Source organism: Coenobita brevimanus, chromosome 31 (assembly GCF_032717465.1).
Source record: "Coenobita brevimanus isolate Jiangsu-jjx chromosome 31, ASM3271746v2, whole genome shotgun sequence".
Classification (NCBI taxonomy): domain Eukaryota; kingdom Metazoa; phylum Arthropoda; class Malacostraca; order Decapoda; family Coenobitidae; genus Coenobita; species Coenobita brevimanus.
Window position 1 is genome coordinate 30,908,141 of NC_136984.1, and position 14,013 is coordinate 30,922,153.

Consider the following 14,013-nt stretch of genomic DNA (forward strand, 5'->3'; position numbering starts at 1 on the left):
CACAGTGTTCTCAAGTATAATAAGACCAGTAGCCTGCCAAGTCAATCTTAACTCATAGCAAAATTACTGAGGCTTCTTGTTTTTAGTCAACTTAGGGTTCATGAAAGTTTATTTTTTCCAATAACGACTATTTTTATGCCATTTCCCTTAATTGTATAACTACTCATATTATAATAAAATCAAATTTCGTAAATAGCTAGCACACCTAGATCTGGGAACTGCGTGGTGTTGTGAGACCTCGAGGTGTTGGTTGAACTGACAAATGTCTTTGGTCGAGCTGATTCATTGATTCAGTTCAACGAGGTTAGATAACCTGCGTGTTTGAACTACACTCTCCTATGACTTTATTTTCACACACACAGCCACAACAGCACATCAGTACGGTTAATTACCATATATTATCAGCGACAAACACCTCAAGCAGCGTTAAAAAACAACCCCTGTTGTGGATCTTGCTGCTGAAATTATGAAGCTAGAATCTGCAGTCTTTGGCATCCATGTTGGGCCAGGGAGACCAACGCAACACAGAAATTACAGGAGTGATATCTTTGCGATTTCTTTCATTTAAGAGATAATTTTGTGATATTGCTTGTATAGGCCAAGAGGCCAGTCTGTACCATCTTCAGGCGGACTACCAGCCTCCAGAATGACCTAATAATGATACAAGAGACAGCCATTAAACTTAGATCAGCCAATTAGTTACTTGCAAGGGTTTCTCTTCTTAGTGTTACAACTTGACACTCTCACCAACAACACCCTAAAAATGACGTCAGAATTAAAATGATTTTACCTTAGCGCCGTTGGTCCATTTTGTATTATTATTATCAACTTATGTGACTGAGAAATTTGCCAATTTGGGTGTAGTTATGTAGTGAAGTTAAGGCAGACATCAAGTGCACATTAGCACCACATTAGCTGACGTGACACATTAAGTTCTAACAAAATATGACTTAATATTCATAACATTTCTCACCTTTACCTGTGTACAGGAGCCTTTTGTTTTCACTGGTATATCGCCCAAACACTTCACCACCAAACCAGGCTGAATATTTAGCTGGAAATACCTCCATACACACCGATTTCTGATACCGATTTACTTCCAAAAAGGAATATTTATCATAAGAAATGGTTAAGATCATTTACGACTACGGTGCTACAGCCATGGCAGCCTCGCATCACCCCACACAGTTGCCAGATCACAGGGTGTCTCCGGAAGTTGCATGTCATAAATTCAGTTAACAGAGAGACACGAATATCTCACAGAATGGTTTTGAATTATGACCGCTAAGACAGCAAGGACGAAATATGTAAGAGAAACTAGCAGTCTTTATAATATTCCTTTAATCTGGAACCGACATCAGAGGCCAAGGGTACTTTTACTGTTGGTAACATTGGTATGCACATCATTTTAGCTTTAAATACAATTATTCGACTATACAGGCGAGAACTAAGCTATGTGGGTATTGTAATATCGGTACAGCCACCCGTCTGCACCAAGGAAACAGTCCTACGCGATAAAATAGTGGAAATATCGTCATTTTTATGTCGGCCACCGAGGCAAGAGGTTGTCTGGGAAGTAGCTCCAGTGGACGGGGAAACAAATGGTCTCCATGGCAACGCAGACGCTGGACTGTATTATTGCTATACTGTACATTTCTATAGCGATTTGGCGTGCACATCACACTCCAACATTTTGCTTGTATGATGTCGATACAAATTATTCCAGTATCAAAATGATATTAATGTCATAGAAGAGAATACTGAGTTGAAATACGAGAAATATATTTCTAAGCAAGAGGTGCGAGGGAAGAGGGTGGGTGTAGGTGGGAGTGGATAGGTGTGGGGTTTTTAAAGACTGGATTAACTGTTGACCAAGTTTGGATTTTAGCACGAGGATCATAAGAAAATAAAGGCGATATACCATAGGAAATATAGTTACTTGTAATATTAACACCATACAAACCATCACTTTATTACAAACTAGGAAGTAAAGCTGTTTTTATTTGTCTTAAGAGTGTAACTGGGATGGTACGTTTCCTCCTTATATTGGCAATACTGAAAGAATATTATTTTTGTCATAAATAATGTTGTTCGGGTACACAGGCGATACATAAATGATCCAGTGTTGTAATAACCATATACACACCCGCCTGTACCAAAAACACACAGCTGGCAGGTGAAGTTAGTGAAATATCGCCATTTTTATGCTGGTCACCGCGGAGTGAGGATGACAGCCACGTCGCTCGTGTGAGGGAACACCAGTGGTATCCATGGCAACGCAGACTCACCCTCGTGTTTCCAATGAGCCTAGAGATTCGTAACACGTCTTCCTTAGCTATTTATGCGGCCCATTACACCTCAGTAGCATTTTTAAGTTACTGACGCGAACTATATCTACACTAGAATGACACAAATAGCATGTACTATAATGTTTAGGTGGACTATATTTATTTCGTAACACTTTCTCCGTAGCGATTTACTCTGCTCATTATGCCTCATTATCTTCTTGTAATGTTAATACAACAGTTGATGTCAGACGAGATAAATAACACACGAGAGGAGGCTAATGTGTAATATTGGAATAAGTTACTAAAGATAAGCTGTTAGGAAATGTAAAGAGATCAGCGTCAGTACCACGCCAAGTTAAATAATATCGTTGAAAGACAGGAAGAATAAATGAGTGATGGGCTGTAGGTGTGGCTGGAATACCTGGCTTTATATATAGCTGGGAGAACCATGTCTTGACCTACCTGACACTATCTATCTACCACTATCAGTCTTTGTCTACCTACCTGACACTATCTATCTACCACTATCAGTCTTTGTCTACCTACCTGACACTATCTATCTACCACTATCAGTCTTTGTCTACCTACCTGACACTATCTATCTACCACTATCAGTCGTTGTCTACCTACCTGACACTATCTATCTACCACAATCAGTCTTTGTCTACCTACCTGACACTATCTATCTACCACTATCAGTCTTTGTCTACCTACCTGACACTATCTATCTACCACTATCAGTCTTTGTCTACCTACCTGACACTATCTATCTACCACTATCAGTCTTTGTCTACCTACCTGACACTATCTATCTACCACTATCAGTCTTTGTCTATCTGTCTGTCTATATCTATTTGTCTGTTATCTGTTTATCTATCATATCTATCTGTGTCTGTATCGCCACACGCCGTAATCTGGTAAGGGATGTCCAGCAACACATATGTCCCCTGCCATCTTGACTGTCCTTGCACCTCACAGCCTCCTGTACTCCATCCCTCCATCTCATCCTGTACTCCATCCCTCCATCTCATCCTGTACTCCATCCCTCCATCTCATCCTGTACTCCATCCCTCCATCTCATCCTGTACTCCATCCCTCCATCTCATCCTGTACTCCATCCCTCCATCTCATCCTGTACTCCATCCCTCCATCTCATCCTGTACTCCATCCCTCCATCTCATCCTGTACTCCATCCCTCCATCTCATCCTGTACTCCATCCCTCCATCTCATCCTGTGCTGCATCCCTCCATCTCATCCTGTACTCCATCCCTCCATCTCATCCTGTACTCCATCCCTCCATCTCATCCTGTGCTGCATCCCTCCATCTCATCCTGTACTCCATCCCTCCATCTCATCCTGTACTCCATCCCTCCATCTCATCCTGTACTCCATCCCTCCATCTCATCCTGTGCTGCATCCCTCCATCTCATCCTGTACTCCATCCCTCCATCTCATCCTGTACTCCATCCCTCCATCTCATCCTGTACTCCATCCCTCCATCTCATCCTGTACTCCATCCCTCCATCTCATCCTGTACTCCATCCCTCCATCTCATCCTGTACTCCATCCCTCCATCTCATCCTGTACTCCATCCCTCCATCTCATCCTGTACTCCATCCCTCCATCTCATCCTGTACTCCATCCCTCCATCTCATCCTGTACTCCATCCCTCCATCTCATCCTGTACTCCATCCCACCATCTCATCCTGTACTCCATCCCTCCATCTCATCCTGTACTCCATCCCTCCATCTCATCCTGTACTCCATCCCTCCATCTCATCCTGTACTCCGTCCCTCCATCTCATCCTGTACTCCATCCCTCCATCTCATCCTGTACTCCATCCCTCCATCTCATCCTGTACTCCATCCCTCCATCTCATCCTGTACTCCATCCCTCCATCTCATCCTGTACTCCATCCCTCCATCTCATCCTGTACTCCATCCCTCCATCTCATCCTGTACTCCATCCCTCCATCTCATCCTGTACTCCATCCCTCCATCTCATCCTGTACTCCATCCCTCCATCTCATCCTGTACTCCATCCCTCCATCTCATCCTGTACTCCATCCCTCCATCTCATCCTGTACTCCATCCCTCCATCTCATCCTGTACTCCATCCCTCCATCTCATCCTGTACTCCATCCCTCCATCTCATCCTGTACTCCATCCCTCCATCTCATCCTGTACTCCATCCCTCCATCTCATCCTGTACTCCATCCCTCCATCTCATCCTGTACTCCATCCCTCCATCTCATCCTGTACTCCATCCCTCCATCTCATCCTGTACTCCATCCATCCATCTCATCCTGTACTCCATCCCTCCATCTCATCCTGTACTCCATCCTTCCATCTCATCCTGTACTCCATCCCTCCATCTCATCCTGTACTCCATCCCTCCATCTCATCCTGTACTCCATCCCTCCATCTCATCCTGTACTCCATCCCTCCATCTCATCCTGTACTCCATCCCTCCATCTCATCCTCTACTGCATCCCACCATCTCATCCTCTACTCCATCCCTCCATCTCATCCTGTACTCCATCCCTCCATCTCATCCTGTACTCCATCCCTCCATCTCATCCTGTACTCCATCCCTCCATCTCATCCTGTACTCCATCCCACCATCTCATCCTCCTCTACTGCATCCCTCCATCTCATCCTCTACTGCATCCCACCATCTCATCCTCTACTGCATCCCACCATCTCATCCTCTACTGCATCCCACCATCTCATCCTCTATTGCATCCCACCATCTCATCCTCTACTGCATCCCACCATCTCATCCTCTACTGCATCCCACCATCTCATCCTCTACTGCATCCCACCATCTCATCCTCAAGTCCATCCCACCATCTCATCCTCTACTCCATCCCTCCATCTCATCCTCTACTGCATCCCTCCATCTCATCCTCTACTGCATCCCACCATCTCATCCTCTACTGCATCCCTCTATCTCATCCTCGGTCTTCCCTTCCCTCTCCCTCTGTCTCCATCACATTCAGGCACTGCTAAGTCTTTCATTTTCCATCCTTTCCACGTAGCCAAACCATCTCATAGTATTTCTGGTAATGCTTTCACCACATCTACATCAACACCACAGCGCTGCTTCACTTCCTCGTCTGTCTGTCACTATATGTAACTCCACCTGCTGGTCAGATATTTTGTTGTTGTTTTTTCCATGACTTTATTTAGTTTAGGATACGCTTTTATACCTGAAGGAGTCGGGTACAGCCCACATGACCTTCCCGTATTGAGGAATGACGACTTCCTACATTGAATAAAATGTTTGCTGGTAGGAAGAGTCAGATAACAAAAAACATTGGTGGATGTAAACAGTGTGTAGTATAATGTTAGTGTGTGTGTGTGTGTGTGTGTGTGTGTGTGTGTGTGTGTGTGTGTGTGTGTGTGTGTGTAATTATGTGTTGTGTGTGGACTGTGTGTGTATTCTGTATGTGTGTTGATGTGCGTTTATGTGTATTGTGCATGTTTAGTATGTGCGTGTAGTGTATAGGTGGTTTGTAAGTTGTGTGTGTGTGTGTGTGTGTGTGTGTATTGAGTAAATCTGCGTTCAGTTAATAGGTATACTGTACATGCTCAGTTCACCATGCACAATACCGCGCCCACGCCCACACCAGCAGACAAGGCCATCACAACAACACAAGATCCCTGCAGGTGAGTTGGCAGTGTATTAAAGGCACACACACACACACACACACACACACACACACACACACACACACACACACACACACACACACACACCTAATCCTGCAGCATCACAAACGCTCCATCACTTCATTCCTCTCAAACACAATTTTTTTTTTACTCTTTCCCACATTTACTTCCTTATGTCGCTTCTTACACACACACACACACACACACACACACACACACACACACACACACAAATAAACCAGATGTATCATGCTGATTAATTAGCTAATGTGGGATAGCCTATAGTAGGATTCGTCGCACCTGTCCTTTAGCGATTTATTCTGCTTATAACACAATGACATTGTCTTGTTCATTAATTATACGGATTTAATATAAATATAGTTTACATCAGTAACATGCATAAAGATACTGAAGTGTGGAGTGCAGAATAAGTGGCCAAGGTACAGGTGTTAGGAAATAAAAGCCAGTTGCAGTACCACCGTCAGTCTGCGTTGCCATGGAGATAATACCACCGTCAGTCTGCGTTGCCATGGAGATAATACCACCGTCAGTCTGCCTTGCCATGGAGATAATACCACCGTCAGTCTGCGTTGCCATGGAGATAATACCACCGTCAGTCTGCCTTGCCATGGAGATAATACCACCGTCAGTCTGCCTTGCCATGGAGATAATACCACCGTCAGTCTGCCTTGCCATGGAGATAATACCACCGTCAGTCTGCCTTGCCATGGAGATAATACCACCGTCAGTCTGCGTTGCCATGGAGATAATACCACCGTCAGTCTGCCTTGCCATGGAGATACTCGTAATACCACCGTCAGTCTGCGTTGCCATGGAGATAATACCACCGTCAGTCTGCCTTGCCATGGAGATAATACCACCGTCAGTCTGCCTTGCCATGGAGATAATACCACCGTCAGTCTGCCTTGCCATGGAGATAATACCACCGTTAGTCTGCGTTGCCATGGAGATAATACCACCGTCAGTCTGCCTTGCCATGGAGATAATACCACCGTCAGTCTGCCTTGCCATGGAGATAATACCACCGTCAGTCTGCCTTGCCATGGAGATAATACCACCGTCAGTCTGCCTTGCCATGGAGATAATACCACCGTCAGTCTGCCTTGCCATGGAGATAATACCACCGTCAGTCTGCCTTGCCATGGAGATAATACCACCGTCAGTCTGCCTTGCCATGGAGATAATACTACCGTCAATCTGCCTTGCCATGGAGATAATACCACCGTCAGTCTGCGTTACCATGGAGATAATACCACCGTCAGTCTGCCTTGCCATGGAGATCATACCACCGTCAGTCTGCCTTGCCATGGAGATAATACCACCGTCAGTCTGCCTTGCCATGGAGATAATACCACCGTCAGTCTGCCTTGCCATGGAGATCATACCACCGTCAGTCTGCCTTGCCATGGAGATAATACCACCGTCAGTCTGCGTTGCCATGGAGATAATACCACCGTCAGTCTGCGTTGCCATGGAGATAATACCACCGTCAGTCTGCGTTGCCATGGAGATAATACCACCGTCAGTCTGCCTTGCCATGGAGATAATACCACCGTCAGTCTGCCTTGCCATGGAGATAATACCACCGTCAGTCTGCCTTGCCATGGAGATCATAGGCTTTCCCGTCAACAGCAGAGACGTCCATGCCATAAACTCTTCGGGGGGGGGAGGTATAGTTTAAATAATTACATTGTAGAGTCTAGAGTTGTATACTTCCATTTAGCAGTTCTGTGTACAGTGTAACGGCAGGAAATGTAGCGGTGTTATAGAGATACTTATAAAGGTTTGGCAATATTTTAATGCTGTATTTTTATGTATCATTATTATAAGTGGTAGGTGGTGGCGACCATCATCCACTCACTTGATGTAGTGCTGCCAACTTCTTCCTTAGCCTGTATCAATCTTTTTCTGTGCCTGCCCTCCTCTCTTCCTATTTCTCACCATCATCCACTCACTTGATGTAGTGCTGCCTACTTCTTCCTTAGCCTTTATCATTCTTTTTCTGTGCCTGCCCTCCTCTCTTCCTATTTCTCCCATCTTTCCTGTCACTTCTTATTGCTTTTCTTTCCTTTACAGGTGGCTTTACATTGAGTGACAAGTCAAATGGTTTCCTGTAAGCCAAGAAATCATTTACAACGCTGGGTGGTAACCATATAACCAAACCATACGTGCTCCCTACGTGTCAACAAGTTGGTGGAGGGTTAGTGCCCCTCCCCGTAAAACAAATAACTCAAAGTCAAATGGCCACCCTTTACGGGATTATGACGTCTGGCAATAGATAGATAGATAGATTATTAGATAGTATCTGAGATCCAAAACACTATCCTTACTCCTAATACGCTCTTATAAAATACAAAAAGCCTTTGGTCATAAAATAATAAGTATAAGGAACACCATCAAAAATAATACTTTGGTCATTGTTTAACCCTGTCTGTATAAATCCCCCTGAAATATCCAAATCCCTCCCACGGCCCCCTGTGTGGCAACCCCTGACGTAGAGCCAGAGCGAGCACACAGCGTTCCCCTCATCCTGTCTCCTCGCTGGCCCACATATAAATGACGATATTTCCACAAACGTAACACCCATGCCTGTTTCTTTGGTACAGGCGGGAGGCTACAAATATATTACAACTTTGATATCAGTTATGTATCGCGTTTATACCTGAACAAGTTTATTTAAGGCAAAAATAATACTCTTACAGTGGTGCCAAGTTACAGACCAGTACCATCATCCCACTTTGGTCTTAAAAACAAACGAAAACAGCTCAGGTTTGTAGTTTGTAGTAAATTAAAGCATGATATTGTCTTAGTAATACGTAAAACATATTATTCTTACGTTACTGTCTCTAATGCATAGCTACTGGTAAAATGCGTGACTTACAGAACAGTGCCCCCGAAATATACCATAGTGCCCCCAGCAACGGGGCAAGCAAGATACAGCCCAGTATGCCCGGGAACGTGCCGACACCCCCACACGGACCCCACGGGGTAGCCGCCACCAGTTGGAACAACTCTCGGCAACAGAGACATATGTCAGCCCGGGCCGTGCGCCCCCATGTCACGCAGCCACCACGCCGTCACCGTCATAGGAGAAGGACACTACCTTCACGGAGTGGGATTGTTGAACCAGCTAGGGGTGGAGTTGTTCTAGACACTCCAGACGGCGCCCCTCCTCGTGAGACGGCCTATTGTCGCTTCGAAAGTGTCCCGGTAGAGACGACCTATTGTCGCTACCACTCTCGTGAGACCGCCTATTGTCGCTCCGAAAGTGTTCCGGTAGAGACGGCCTATTGTCGCTCCCCTCCTCGTGAGACGGCCTATTGTCGCTCCGAAAGTGTCCTGGTAGAGACGGCCTATTGTCGCTCCCCCCCTCGTGAGACGACCTATTGTCGCTCCGAAGGTGCCCTGGTAGAGATGGCCTGTTGTCGCTCCCGCCCTAGTGAGATGGCCCATTGTCGCTCCAAAGGTGCACAGAAGGAGACAAGGAGCAAGACGTCACCCCGGCAGGAGACAAGAGTCCAGGCCTCCCATCCCAAAGTGGCCCAGACAGGCCTCACAGCCTCCCCTGGCCTCCGCTTCCTACGTCTGGCTCTAGAGCAGACGCACCTGACGGGCCCCAGTGTAAGTGATGCCGCAGCCCTCCCCTGTCGGCGCCCCTAGACGCTGGAGACCGCAGTCCGCAGTCTCTCCCGATTCTCCCCAGGACACCCGGGCGCGATCTTCATACGCCCCTACGACGACGTAAGGCTCCCACCTCCGGCCGAGACTTACACCAGAGGTTCCTGGAGCTATTCGGCCCCAGTCCCGAGGGCCATACTCCTGAGCCCAGTCCGGAAGCCACGGGTAGCCCAGGACGCGAGAAGACGTCCTTGCGAGTTGTCCCGTGCCCTCTTGGTACGCCTCCCCTTGGCGGTGCCCCTAGCCCGGCAGGATTGCCGACGGCGTGTTCCCGCCTATCCCCACGATGAATACGTGTGATGCTACAGTGCACGTGATTTAGGTTAAGTGTGACTTCGCCTAGTATAGTATTGTGCAGTGACTTAATATAGTGAATATCGGGGTAAGTAAGACCACAGTGAGAGAATAAAGGACGAGTGTGTGAACCAAGATCTGATGAACTATATTTATGAGTGACGTCCCTTATATACAATTAGTAAGACTGTGCCGCCTGGAAATTCCTCCGTAGTGACACACCCCTACTGCTGTGAGCTCTAAAGAAGTGATATTCCCCCACTCACGCTGCCCGTAAATCTTGTACGACACTCTCTCGTCCCGGTATCTAGTGTAAGTGTAAATCAAGAATAAAATCAATTACCAAAGTCCCTTTGCTAGTGGAAAACGTGTAGTCCTCATTGTTAATACTTGCCTCTCTCCAGTATTACCATAACTCCCTCCTAGCCGTCACAAGTCACTCCCCGCACCCTCTCCCTTTTGTCCCCCTCCCCTTGTGAGACTCGCTCCCCGCGCCTCCCGCGGGCGCCTATATTCACTGTACCCTGAATACACTAGGATTGATTGTGTTGTCATCAATATCAGATAAGCAAGTATCCTGCGAGATACACATATCCTAGATAAGGTTTTATATTACTATATATATTATGTTGTAACATCTGCTGATTTGTCCTGTGTCCGATTGTGGTAATATACGTGTAAAGGTTATTGCCTAGAGTTTTTGTGTCCTGCCTCTCTTTATTGCACTAAGCTCCGGTCTCGAAAGAGGACCCAGCTCCACGTTAGGTGTTTTAGGAACGAGAAGTCGAGCCTATTTACACCTAGCATTACAACTGGTGTTTTAAATCTTCGTAAACTCGTCAGCCCGTAATACACTGTGATCTGGGAACTATGCCAGCCGTATTCACAAAGCATCCTAGGCATTTCTTACAATAAACACATTCCTACAGCAGTGATGTATCAGAAATACATTTGTCTTTTGAATTTTTCACTGCAATGCTCACTTAGTTCGATTGTAAAGTGTTTGGTAGCGTTATGAATGGAGATAAATTGTAGTCAGTGAATCTTATATGGAACTTAGGCACAAGATAATTTACAACTATGGCCGTGGGTGTTGTGTGAGCGTCAGGCTGGTATTCATAAAGGATCCTACACAATGGACACGATAAACCAAACTCCTTAAGTTACATGATATGACAAGTGGTTTGTTTTTCATATTTTATCACACTAATATTGACTGATTAAATTATAAAAGTGTTTATTAGTTGCCTGAGTGAAGATAAACGTATATAGAGACAGTTTTATATACAGTTTATGTTTAGAACAGTTTATAAATACAGCACAGGTTTTGGCTGAACTAAATCAGCGGGTTTGCCTAATGTGCTGTTAGTGTAGATAGGTTTTCTGTTTTAATCACACTACATAACTACCCAATAAAATGCCTCCTTCCTGCATACATAATTAACAGTAATAGCACAGAAATAAACCAACGCAGCTAAAATAATATTACCATTAAAACAGTAAGTTGCATTGCTTGGTGGTGCTGTAGTAAAGACTGTCAGGTTTGGATACCAAGAACAGAAACAGCAGGTATAAGTTGACCTGAGCCTTTCCAATCACTTTACCTGGTATATTTTGTACAGTAAAACTTAGCCTGACATCTGGCCTGTCTTGTCCTACCCTAACAAATGTTCTGTTCTCACAAAGCATCAGTCTGGCCTATCCTCTCCTATTTTCCCTTTCTGCACTACACCCTCCTTTCATCCACCACACCAACCACTTCACACCAACCATGCTTCGAACCTGCCACTGCTCCAGCATTTTCCTAAATACTCAGGTTTGATTTACCCCACTGATGGTCCAGTTAATGTTGTTACATGGCATGTGTTCACTTGGGTTCAGCCAGACAGCCGCATCAATGATAACTGCAGCTTAAACACACATTACCTGACGTGAAGGAAGCAGTTCAACCCAAACCTTGAACCTTTTCCAGCACAGACTGACACACAACAGTTCCCACATCAGCACTGCATTACCTGTTGACCAGGTGTGGATTTTACCATGAGGATAATACGAATATAAAGGCGATATACCATAGGAAATACAGTTACTTGTAATATTAACACCTTACAAACCATCACTTTATTACAAACTAGGAAGTAAAGCTGTTTTTATTTGTCTTAAGAGTGTAACTGGGATGGTACGTTTCCTCCTTATATTGGCAATACTGAAAGAATATTATTTTTGGCCTAAATAATGTTGTTCAGGTACACAGGCGATACATAAGTGATCCAGTGTTGTAATAACCATATACACACCCGCCTGTACCAAAAACACACAGCTGGCAGGGGAAGTTAGTGAAATATCGCCATTTTTATGCTGGTCACCGCGGAGTGAGGATGACAGCCACGTCGCTCGTGTGAGGGGGAACACCAGTGGTATCCATGGCAACGCAGACTCACCCTCGTATTCTTAGTGGACCTGGAGATTCGTAATATGTCTTCTGTAGCGATTTAGTCTGCACATTACACCTCAGTTGAGTCTTATGTTATTGACGCGACCTATTTCTACACAAAAATGACAAATAGCGTGTACTATTATGTTTAGTTCTAATATATTTATTTCGTAACGTTTCCTCAGTGTCGATTTACTCTGCTTATTTTGCCTCATTATCTCGTCATGTTACTACAAGCATTGATGTCAAAAGAGATACATTACATAAAAAAGAAGGCTAAGATGTAATACTGGAATAAGTCGCTGTGAAAAATGTTACGAAACTTAAGGGAAGACCTGCCCCAGTAACAAGTACAAACATTTGAAGTTAGCAAGAGTAAAGTAATGCTACGTTATAGTAGTACTTGTATTATTTATCTTTAGTGATAGTAAAGTCAATGCTACGTTATAGTAGTACTTGTATTATTTATCTTTAGTGATAGTAAAGTAATGCTACGTTATAGTAGTACTTGTATTATTTATCTTTAGTGATAGTAAAGTCAATGCTACGTTATAGTAGTACTTGTATTATTTATCTTTAGTGATAGTAAAGTCAATGCTACGTTATAGCAGTACTTGTATTATTTATCTTTAGTGATATCAGCTTACAGCAGCCTGGGGTGGACTCCCGTCACACTATATATTACTTGGCCTGTATCTCCTGGCATGTCTTTATCTGTGTCTACATCTATCTATGTCTAATTATCTATCTGTATCGCTACACGCTGGATTGCCGTCAGGGTTGGCCACAAACGCGTTATCCTCTGCCATCTGACTGACCTCTCTCCAGCTCACATATCCCCTTCTCGTCTGTATGCCATCCCTCCGTCTCATCCTCGGTCTCCCCTTCCCTGTCCCTCCCGTGTCACCTTACTTACACCTAGTCAGTGTCTTTTTCTTCCCCATCCTCTCCACTTGGCCAAACTATCTCAAAATTTATCTTTTCCTGTGCTTACCACCTCCACATCAAGACCCCTACGCTCCTTCACTTCTCAGTCGTCTCTCTCACGTGCTGGTGCTGACCGATATTTTGTTATTGCTATTTCCCTGACTTATTTAGTTTAGGCCAGACATTTGGTGCTGAAGGAGTGGCATACAGTCTACATCAACCCTTGTACTAATCAAGGACTCCTTAAATTGTGTGCTGGTAGGACGAGTGTGTGTGTGTGTGTGTGTGTGTGTGTGTGTGTGTGTGTGTGCTGGTAGGACGAGTCAGGTAGCAAAATACATGATGAGATATAAACAGTATGTAATAGGATGTTAAGGTGTGTGTGTGTGCGTGTGTGTGTGTGTGTGTGTGTGTGTGTGTGCAGTTAATGGGTATTTAATTTACTATTGCCTCATTTCAGCACCCCCACTGCCACACCCACGCCCTCACCAGCAGACTGAGCCCCTCCACAACACAAGACACCTCCAGGTGAGTTGCCTCCTCCCTCCCTCAGTGCCATCCTCCTCCTCCCCCTCCCCCCCTCAGTGCCAACCTCCTCCTCTTCCTCCCCCCCTCAGTGCCAACCTCCTCCTCTTCCTCCCCCCTCAGTGCCAACCTCCTCCTCTTCCTCCTCCTCCTCCCCCTCTTCAGTGCCA